Genomic DNA, 11,235 nt, shown 5'->3' on the forward strand with positions numbered 1-11,235 from the left:
GAATCAATTTTGAAAAGATAAGAAGTTAGAAAAGGATTTGAAATTAAGTTTTGAAAAAGATATGATTGAAATTTATTTTGAAAAAGATTTGAAAAGAAAATTAAAAAGATTTGATTTTTGAAATTAAAGTTCATTACTTGACTAACAAGAAACTAAAAGATATGATTTTAGAATTTAAAGATTGATCCTTTCTTAATAGGCAAGTAACAACTTGAAAATTTTTGACTCAAAACATTAAATGTTAGCAATAATTTCGAAAATATGGAATAAAAATAAGAAAAAATATTTTGAAAATCAAATTTTAAAATTTTCAAAAATATTAAGAAGAAAAATGAAAAAGATTTGATTTTTGAAAAAGATTTGAAAAAGATAGAATTTTTAAATTGAAATTTTGACTTGATTAACAAGAAACAACTAAAATTTTAAAATTTTTTTGACCAAATCAAACCAAAATTTCGAAATTTATTAGTAAAATAAAGGAAAGATATTATTTTTTATTTTTGAATTTTTAATGAGGAGAGAGAGAAACAACCAAATGACACAAGACATAAGAGTTTAAGATCAAAATAGAAAATGCATGCAAGAACACTTTGAATGTCAAGATGAACACCAAGAACACTTTGAAGATCATGATGAACATCAAGAACATATTTTTGAAAATTTTTAAGAAAAGAAAAACATGCAAGACACCAAATTTAAAAATTTTTAAACTTTAGACACTAGTAATTCGAAAATGCATATGAAAAACAAGAAAAGACACCAAACAAGAAAATTTAAAGATCAAATAAGAAAAATCATCAAGAACAACTTGAAGATCAATGAGGAACACAATGCATATATTTCGAAAATTTAAAGAAAAATTTAAGCATGCAATTGACACCAAACTTAAAATTTGACACTAGACTCAAACAAGAAACATAAAATTTTTGGTTTTTATGATGTTATTAATGTTTTTTGTAATTTTTTGAAAATTATTTTCGAAAAAGAAAATAAAGAGATACAAAATTTTTAATAAGAATTCCAGGAATCATGCAATGTTAGTCTAAAGCTTCGGTCCAAAAGATTAGACATGGCCAAATAGCCAGCCAAGCTTTAGCATAAAACATACAAGCATGTCAATGAGAAGTGGAAGCCTCAGTCCAAAAGATTAGACATGGCTAAACAGCCAGCCAGGCTTCAACATATCTTATGAAACTCTAGAATTCGTTCTTAAAAATTTTGAAGAACACATTTTTTTTTGGAATTTTTCGAAAATTATAATAAATTTTTTTGTATATTTTTTTCGAAAATAAAAATAATAAAAACTTAAACATAAAATAAAATTATCCAATTTAAGCAACAAGATGAACCGTCAGTTGTTCAAACTCGAACAATCCCTGGCAACAGCGCCAAAAACATGGTGCACGGAATTGTGATTCACACTTTTCACAACTCCGGTGCAACTAACCAGCAAGTGAAGTGGGTTGTCCAAGTAATACCTTACGTGAGTAAGGGTCGATCCCATGGAGATTGTCGGCTTGAAGCAAGCTATGATCATCCTTGTAAATCTCAGTCAGGCGGATTCAAATGGTTATGAGGTTTTGATAATTAAAAGATAAATAAAACATAAAATAAAATAAAGTTACTTATGTAATTCACTGGTGGAAATTTCAGATAAGCGTATGGAGATACAAAGTTGCTTCTGAACCTCTGCTTTCCCATTGCCTTCTTGCAACCATACATTACTTCCTTCCATGGCAAGCTGTAAGATCCTCTTAGTGAAAATGGTCCTCTACGGTTTCTGCACGGCTAATCAACTGTCGGATTTCTCGTCTCGGATGAAAAATACCAGGTACAGCTACCGCATGGCTAATCATCTGTCGGTTCCCGCGAGCGTTGGAATAGGATCCATTGATCCTTTTGCACACTGTCACTTGCGCCAACATTCGCAGGTTTGAAGCTCCTTACAGTCATCCCCTCCCAGATCCTACTCGGAATACCACAGATAAGGTTTAGACTTTCCGGATCCCAGGAATGGCTGCCAATTATTCTAGCCTATACCACGAAGATACTAATCTCACAGACTCGGTTTGTGTATTAGATATCCAAGAGAATATACTCCAGCTATCGTCCAATGACTACATTGAACATCATGTAGACCGCTTTGTGGTTGTCAGGCACGCGGATCTTGGCTAAGCGAGTAACGAAGATTGGGTGATTGTCACAGGTCACCCTTTATTCTGACTTAACTAAATTAAGTACGCGAGTATATCTTGGAGAAGAAGTAGGCGTGAATTGAATAGAAAAACAGTAGTAATTGCATTAATTCATGAAGAACAGCAGAGCTCCACACCTTAATCTATGGGGTGTAGAAACTCCACCATTGAAAATACATAAGTGAAAAAGGTCTAGGCATGGCCAAATGGCCAGCCTCCAAAACATGAACAATGGTAAAGTCTAAGGACTAAACGTCCAGAGATGATAAAGATTAGATAAAGATCTTAATACAATAGTAAAAAGTGCTATTTATACTAAACTAGTTACTAGGGTTTACAGAAAATGAGTAACTAAGTACAGATTGTGCAGAAATCCACTTTTGGGGCCCACTTGGTGTGTGCTTGGGCTGAGCATTGAAGCTTTTTCGTGCATAGGCTGTTCCTGGAGTTAAACGCCAGCTTGAGTGCCAGTTTGGGCGTTTAACTCCAATTCTGGTGCCAGTTTGGGCGTTTTACGCCAAGATGTTTTAGGTTGGCTTTGGACGCCAATTTGGGCCATCAAATTTCGGGCAAAGAATGGACTATTATATATTTGTGGAAAGGCCAGGATGTCTACTTTCCAACGCAATTGAGAGCACGCCAATTGGGCTTCTGTAGCTCCATTAAAAGGGTACTGCAATTTGTTCACAATTTTCATATACTTCCTTTATCTTTGAGGTGTTTATCTTTCTTTTTTCTTTTCATTTGTGTTCTATTTTTCATTCTATCTTTGAGAGATTACAGAGACTTAATTACAATGTAAGAAGTTCATCTCATATTTTCCTAAAGATTTCCCAGTCTCTATCTATGCTTTAGAGATGCATGGTAAACAAATATTAGGCAAACGTTAGGTCCCAATCTCTATTCACATCCCAGTAGAAAGAGTACGATGAGTTCACAACACTTGACAGAAGCCAGAGAGGCCTATAAAAGTTTGTCCACTTATCAAGGAATACGTGATATTTAAGGGCCGAGAGAAAGATAACTGGCACTGCGGTTGAATATTTTAAAGCTGAAACCATAACCAAAAAGATGAGTTGAAAACATGATGGGTTGATCATTAATGATTAAAGAACTCAATCAATAAAAGAAAGAACATAGAAAACTAGCAGTTAAATTACAAACAAAAGAATATGATTAACTAAAGCAATATAAAACACTCCAACATTAAAACCAATACTCTTAACATATTACAAGCCCAAGATAGAAGAATAATGTATTACATCAATTTCCTAAACCTGCAAAATTTAGACCAACAATTGATAACTAAAAAAGGTTCTGAATAGGAAACAAAAAGACAGCATGATTTAAGGCAATAAATAGCTCTTACCATTCAAAAGACAAGTTTTCTCCCCAGTATCTTTGTACTGACGGAGACATTGGTTTAGACGGAAAAGATAAGGCAAGACAAGCACTAAAGGGATTGCAACAGAGTGACTACCACACACAGAATCAGCTTCCAACCAAGCAATTGTGGCAACCTACAAGGGTTTTGGAAAATGGATCCCCTAATTAGAGAAGTCAATCAAGCATCTTGAGAGCCAAGAACAAAAGATACAAGTCTAGAAACTAAAAATTTTAACTGTTAATGAACAAGCTCTATGGAAAAGGAGAATGGTAAGAATGCTTAAATCTATAGACAAATTACAAATATCAATATTATATAGAGTCCACAGTGCTGGTTTTTTTCTCGAGAATGAGAAAAAGCTTTTATTTCATTAGACAGGAATAAACTAACTAATGCATGTGTTAAAACTCACCTGTATCATAAGCTCAACTAGTTCCTTCACGGATACTTCATTGTCTGGGTTTTCCACATTGAATATCTGTCCGTTTGCTCTTTCAAAATTATCCTGTGACAAGTTGACATACACATTATCTGAAGCTCATGGCAACTCAGAAAGTCGGGTTAAGGAAGTCATGCAGTGATCCATTTCTATGAAACTCATAGACTAAGAGGTGCTGCCCATACTCTAAACAATAACCAATATAAATGGATGAATAGAAGAAAGAAAGAAAAAATTATATAATAGATACAATGAAGAGGAAAATAAAAAATAGAGAGAAGAGAATACCAGTTTCAGAGGCTACGAGGAATAAGAGAATCAAGCATGGAAGTAAGAAGGAAGATTTTTCCATTCTGAAAGTAATTAGTTGTGGCTATGGTATGAGTTTGAGTGAAGTGAAGAAAGATGAATGAGGATTGGGTAGTGTAAAGTGGATGGGATGGTGTTACTATATATATATAGTTCAGCAACGGTGAAGCTACTTTGTGGTTGTGGATACCCAACTACTAGATAGTGAATCACAACAAGCAATTTGTTTTAGTTTTTCATGTCCCAGCCTTGGATATTTATAAGGAAAGGAAAGGAAAGGAAAAATGGACAATAGTTCAAAAAGACTAACTACAGATAGAAAATGTCAAAAAACTCACGACAATGAAGACACGGTTACAGAAGACTACAAAAGCTCAGGCACTAGTTTTTACATGGTGCTCCTTACTCCAAAGAACCACAAATTAAAATATTAGTAAATCTGTATATTATTAAGCGTACCAACATAAGCATTTATTATCATGGCATGCAATTGTGTCATTCAATCCATGTAGTTAAACCCCAATTAGTGAAGAAAAAATAACTCACAAAAGAAGGATTTGATCCATTGTAAGCAAGAACAAGATTAACAGCTCCTTCACCCCTGTAAACCCAGTTAGCTGCATCTTCTTCCCTTAGAGTTTGCTCCATCAGTTTTCACCTGAAAAAAAAAAACTCTCATTTTTAGTTCAGGCATTTTATCAAACATCAAGAAGACATCCAATGAAAAGCTTCAAAAAAACCAAACTTGAGTTCAATTTGAAGAAGGAAACTTGTGAAAAAACAAAACGGTACCTCTGATTTGTCAGCAAAATACAGAGACAAATCCATACACATTTAACAATCAAAGCCTTTCTTAATGATGATGACGAAACTACTTTTTCCGAACAATCAAAGCCGGGCATCCACTTCGTTCCAGACAGAAAACCCTTTCTTAATATCATAAAAGTCATATTCTGCATGTATTTAAGGACAAGGTATAATATATGTAGCTATAGTAATATAAGAATCTAATAAGTAAATAAAAATTTTAAGAAACTCATCAGTCATCATCATGATATATATACCTTTAATAGTTGAAATTGGTTCGATGGAGAGAGTTTCATAAAAAGAAAGTGAAGGGTAACACTCCATGTCTTGTATTGAAAAATCATGTGCCCAACATTCCAGTGGTGGATATTCGTTACTGTTTCCACTGAAATATAGATTAAACATAAATAAATGCAGCACAGTGGCAAATAATTCACAAAAAAAAGTATATATAGAGTGTTGTAACAATTTAATCTAATTAAATTACCTGGAATAATAGTAATAATCATAATCATATAAGGAAAATTGAATGGGAAGTGGGAAAGGATATTCATCTATTTGTTGAGGGTTGAAGAAGTAGTTGCAACAAGCCATGGAGATGATGATGAGTGATGAGGGAGAGAATTGATGAAGCGAGGGATATAGTAAGTGAGTGAGGGATACGAAGAGAAGTTGGCAATATATATATGGATAATGATGAAAAGAGACAAATCCATACACATTTAACAAGAAAAGAGTTTATCACCTTGAGAAATGCTACAATTCATATCCAGAAAATTTGGAGAGGTAAGCTGTTTTCTCATAACTTTCTGTCTTCACATAAATTTGGAGAGGTAAGCTGTCTTCACAGAACTACTAAATAATTAATAAAGGAGAGAAGATTTAAGATAAATAAGGATACAGAAATTGAACTAGGCAAAGCAATTACAACTAGAATGCGAATACAATATACCTCTAGTACACATATCTGCGCAACATTATCAACAAACTGCCTAGAAACCAGAACTGCATCCAAAAGAAAGAAGCCCTTGTCAGTGCAACAACAATTTCTAATCCATATTGATATAGGCACCACCTAACTGAGCATCAATTCAAGACGTCTCACCTTTACCAGATTTGCCCACAACGGATGCAGCAAGTACAACCTATATAGGTGAAAAAAATTCAGAACATAAATTCAAAGTTGTATAAGATAATTCAAGCAAATAGAAAGAAAGACAGAAGTATTCCCCAACCCAGTTAAATGCATCATTTTGCAAAGGAATCCAGCACTGCCCCAACCTCACAATTTTGGCTACGCTCAATGGCAAGTAACTTGCATATAATCTAATTCATCACTAATTTTGTACGAAATAGAATTTACAGCAACCTATCATAGCTAAATTTGAGGAGAAAGGGAAATAACACCGGGTATCATAAGCTAAATCAGAAGATCCAATAGTAATCTTGAAGAACATTCAAATACAAACCTCACCATGAATAGATCTCAATTATAAGGCAAGTGTGTACAATTACACAACACGAAGCCCATGTAAATGTATCATAGATTCAAATTACATGCACATATCAAAATTGTAGCTGATAGAGAAGCCTAAAAAAATATCAAAGTGCGGGATTGTGAGGAAACAAAAGGATTACCATATCTGCGTTCAATCTTTGAAATGACGGAAGTGATTATTGTCTCAAATTGAATCTGACAAGAAAACAAAGTCCGTAACAGTGTTAGGAGCCATGAGATTAGATCGTGAGACGAGAAGAATGTGCAGTGAGGGCAAGTGAATGAAGAACTTGAAGAGAGAATACAGAAAAAAAAAAGAGAAATAGAGGTTACCGGAACGCGATCTGAAATTCAGAAGCGCAGATCTAAATGGATGGGACTGAAACACAGCTCAAACAAAAGTAGAAAAATTGAGCTCGTAAGCGATGGAGCTTCTTCGTGGACAGAGCTTCTTCATGGACGGAGCGATGGGGGGAGCGGCGGTGGTGAAAGAAGCTCCTGCGATGGGGAGAGCATGGATGGAGCGATGGAGAGAGCGTGGATGGAGAGAGGAAGAAGCTCATGCTAAACTTGTGTGGAGTGTGAATGGATCGAGAGAGGGTAAGATCTGAGCTAGGGTTAATCTAATATTTCCGACGGAAAATTTAAATTACAGACGGATTTTCCGTCTGTAATAATTTAATAAAACGCAGTGTTTTGTCTATTTAATTACAGACGGATATCCGTCTGTAACCATTTTTCACGGAAAAAAATTAATTTTTCCGACGGAATTATAGATGGATTCTCTTTTCCGTCTGTAATTTATGCTAATCCATTTTTTTGTTTTCCGACAAAAAATCCCTCTGAAATTTCCTCTGTATTTCCGTGGGATAAAATCCATCGGAAATATCCATCTGTAATAACTAGTTTTCTAGTAGTGAAAGAATAATAACTTCCATCCACGTGTGTAGAGGAATAGTAAAAAAATAAAAACCGGGAATGAATTTGCTCTTATGGGAACGTTAAGGTTAAGAAAATAAATTCCCTTCTCAACTTAAATCTGTCAACAAAGATCTTTGTAAAATTTTATCTTTGTCAAACAGTCATTACCTCTTGGGGAGATCTTTGCTGAAAATGTATGTTGCCACTGCAAGCTCTACCCCTACAAGATCCATACGTCGGGTTGGTACGAATGCTAGCTTCAAATTTTGTAAGACAACCACAAAATATCAGAACTAGTTTGTTTTGAGTGCATAAGAAGATGTTATAATCAATATTTGGCAACAATGACATAATGTTAGGGATCTTCTCCACATTCATGCGTAGCAGTTCTGATACGTTCACTACTCCGTCACTTCCAACCAGTGCGAGGTAATTGTAGTGCTTTCTGAGGGAAGTAGAGAGCATCGGGGATTTCCTAGCCCCACGATGATCCCATCGAGTCTCATGAGTAGGTTCACTGGTGACGTCAACCTGGTACAAAGTATTGGGTTACCACAAGCAAATGATGTGACAAAGCCAGAAATTGCTATAGAATCATGGGATTGATGTAGAAATGATAGCGACGGGATTAGGGATGACCAAGTTGGGGGGATTCCGTTGTTAACTTTTGTGATGGGTAGACCATCAAGTGCGGGTGGCTGTCTTCGACTTCTTTGATCTGAAGGCATGTGATGAACGCTAAAGTTTGTATCCAACATGGGCACATACATCGGGTCGTCAGCATCCACTGGGGTCGTATCACGAGTGCCTTCATTGTCATTAGAAACATTCTCCATTCGTAGCCACCGCTTTGACTGCATGTCATTCCGACACGCACACCTAACTCCAGTACCCCCATCATGCTCATGCTTTCTCTGTTGAATCTTTGTCAGAAGAATCAATGCATCCAGCAATTCTGCGGTCACTTCGTTATGTTGGCATATGCATTCTGTGAGTTTCCGAATTTCCTTATTCAACGTGGATACACTAGTGACAACATTGAGTGCTTAAGTCATTTATTGGTGCACCCGCATACAAATTAACAAAATTATTGCATATAACCACTTACGTTTGCAATGTTGGTGCATGAGGATATGTAGAATGTAAACCAGACTCAACGATTGGTACAAACATACCACAAGTAGAGAACAAAAAATTGAGCTCGGGTGTTAGTACAATGATTCACCTATTTGTAGGGCATGGGGTTGCTTGCCTGGCACATGAAGGCGTTAAGTCTGAACAAGTTTGTGATCTACTTTGGATGGTCACAGGAGATTCGAAACCATCAAACCTTGTTCCGATCCATTTGCCGACGTTGTTAGCGAAATGCCTGTATATACTAGGGCCTATTCACAGATATAGTTATGTCGTGATTTTTTCTTTTTAAAGGATCATTATAATCTTCGGCCCGTTAACAGAACCTGGTCATTTTTTTCGGTACACTTAAGCGGCCTAAGCTCGAAAATAAAAATGCCAAACACAAAAAACAAAACAAGCCACAAATTATTTTTGGTGTCCTAGAACGTTATATTTTATATATTAGACACTATTACCATACTGAGAACCTCCGGTTCTCATACCATATATTGTTGTTTTTCAGATGCAGGTCGTAACCCACCTCGGTGAGTTGCGAGATGGTGACAGAGCAGAGGATCTTTTATCACCTTTTGTATTTTGGATTTACTTTGTCATAGATATACTCTCACTTTTTGTATCTTTGTTGTCGTAGAGGCTTGACTTTGAGAGATAAGTTGTATATGTTGTTTTAATTCAAAAATTCTGTATCGTTTGTTTGTAATTAGTCGGCCTAAACTTCGTGGGCTACGGCTAGAGTTCTTATGACTATCATACTTATATATCTATCTTTATTATTATTGTATTATGTCTTATGTGTATCTTGTGCCTTTACACTTCTAGTTATCGTGTAAATGCTTTGCGCTTTTCTGTTTCTGTTTTGAGATGAAACTCTTCATCGGGCTTCTCGTATTATTATTATTATTCCTTTCTATATATATATATATATTATCGTATAAGTCTTAGAATTGTCATGACACTTAGTTATCCTTTGTTTTATAGCATGAGGTAAAGCTTAGGGTAATTAGGGTGTTACATAATATATAATGTAACGTGAAAACTTAGGCTAGACGACCTTAGGATACGTTGAAGCATGTATGTATGTTGAGAGCTAGTAACTTAATGAAATTGTTGAGTTATCTTGAAATGGGTTGATGAATGATAATTTTGATGATGATTGATGAGGATAATGAGTGTGAAATTGTGAATGTTGATAATTGGTAAATTGTGTTTATATAAATTGAGAATTGTTGGAATAAAGTTGTCCAAATTGAGGTATGGTAGGTTGTGAAAGATATGGACAGCATATGGAGTTGTGTTAGATGCTTTTAGAGGTAATTTGAGGTATAAAATGTTGATTTGGTATAGGAAGTTTGGTAAAATGGAGGTTTGGCAATTCTTTATATACACTTGATTTTTGACCGAACTTCAGCAGGCCATAACTCGGCTTCCAGACCCCCAAACTTTTCCAAATTTATCTTAAATGAAAATTAGGTCCGTGAGGTTTACGCCGTTTGAAGAATAGACTAAAAACGATTTTTAACGAAAAAGTTATGCTCATCGAAAGTTTGGTGTGTAAAGATAATTTTTGCAGAACTTAAACAGCTTTTTACCATTCCTGAGGGGCATGCATACGTGACACACGCACGCGACGCGGACATTTTGTTCTGTTTAGACGTCTCGCGTACGCGAGAAGAGATTTTTCCCGTCTTGCGTACGCAAGCGAGTGGCACGCGACTTGGGATTTCTCCTCTATTCATGGTGGCACGTGTACGCGAACAATAGTTGCATACGCGGGATCCTGTTTTCGAAAACATTGCATTTTTGTGATCTAAACATGATTTTAAACCTCTAAACATCTATTTTTACTCTTTAAGGACCTAATACTTATTTTTAATCTTGGTGAAAGGGGAGCACCTTGAGGGAGTGTTAACTTGGCGGTGAAGAAAGGTTTTGAGTAATGATTTGTGGTTGATGAAATGCGAAAATGAATGAGACATAATTAATAGAAATGATGATATTGATGAGTTGGATGTGAGGAAGGCAGTAGGGCGCTAATCTTTTGATCTTTTTCCCCCATATTTTCTATGAATGTGATGTGTTCGATGTGGAAAAGGCGGTAGGGCACTAATCTCTCAATTCATTCCCCCGCATTCCTTGTAATTGTGTTATGTGGTATGTGAGGAAGGTGGTAGGATACTAATCCCCTGACGTTTTTCCTCACATTCTCTCTCTCTGTCTACAAGGTGGTAGGGCACTAATCCCCCGATTGGTATGGCACGACCTCACTAAGGGAAGGTGGTAGGGCACTAATCCCCCGATTCATTCCCCCTGGTGTATGCCTCCAAGAGAAGGTGGTAGGGCATTAATCCCCAATGTTATGCCTCTTGGAGATGCGCAAACGAGAAATGGAATCCGGTTAGCTACCGGAATGTGTCGGGTTTTGGCAGTATAATCGACATGTGAGCTAACAGCCAGTAGGACAGGCATGCATCATGTGCATTTGTATGATTTGTTTGAGTATGCATTTGTATTGGTTTTCCTAATTGCTTAATTATAATTAACT

General features: G+C 35.9%; 4 long non-coding RNA genes across 8 annotated transcripts; 1 reads left to right on the forward strand and 3 right to left on the reverse strand.

The window, feature by feature from the left end:
- Positions 3,069-4,581, reverse strand: LOC110268081. 2 transcript variants are annotated; one of them, XR_002356130.1, is made up of 4 exons: positions 4,310-4,581; positions 3,995-4,207; positions 3,565-3,715; positions 3,069-3,246 (listed from the first exon to the last, which is right to left on the reverse strand). It is a non-coding gene; the product is annotated as an uncharacterized LOC110268081 (long non-coding RNA). The 2 variants fall into 2 exon arrangements; XR_002356131.1 differs by having other exon boundaries at positions 3,071-3,246; positions 3,995-4,087.
- LOC110268082 lies at positions 3,713-6,952 on the forward strand. Its single transcript, XR_002356132.1, has 2 exons — positions 3,713-3,851; positions 6,534-6,952. It is a non-coding gene; the product is annotated as an uncharacterized LOC110268082 (long non-coding RNA).
- Positions 4,617-6,282, reverse strand: LOC107621836. Of its 4 annotated transcripts, none has more exons than XR_002356135.1 (4): positions 6,243-6,282; positions 6,090-6,142; positions 5,395-5,975; positions 4,617-4,988 (listed from the first exon to the last, which is right to left on the reverse strand). It is a non-coding gene; the product is annotated as an uncharacterized LOC107621836 (long non-coding RNA). The 4 variants fall into 4 exon arrangements; XR_002356133.1 differs by having other exon boundaries at positions 5,395-5,979; XR_001615958.2 differs by having other exon boundaries at positions 5,395-5,989.
- Positions 6,601-7,189, reverse strand: LOC110268083. Its single transcript, XR_002356136.1, has 2 exons — positions 6,969-7,189; positions 6,601-6,830 (listed from the first exon to the last, which is right to left on the reverse strand). It is a non-coding gene; the product is annotated as an uncharacterized LOC110268083 (long non-coding RNA).

Source organism: Arachis ipaensis, chromosome B10, assembly GCF_000816755.2.
Source record: "Arachis ipaensis cultivar K30076 chromosome B10, Araip1.1, whole genome shotgun sequence".
Classification (NCBI taxonomy): domain Eukaryota; kingdom Viridiplantae; phylum Streptophyta; class Magnoliopsida; order Fabales; family Fabaceae; genus Arachis; species Arachis ipaensis.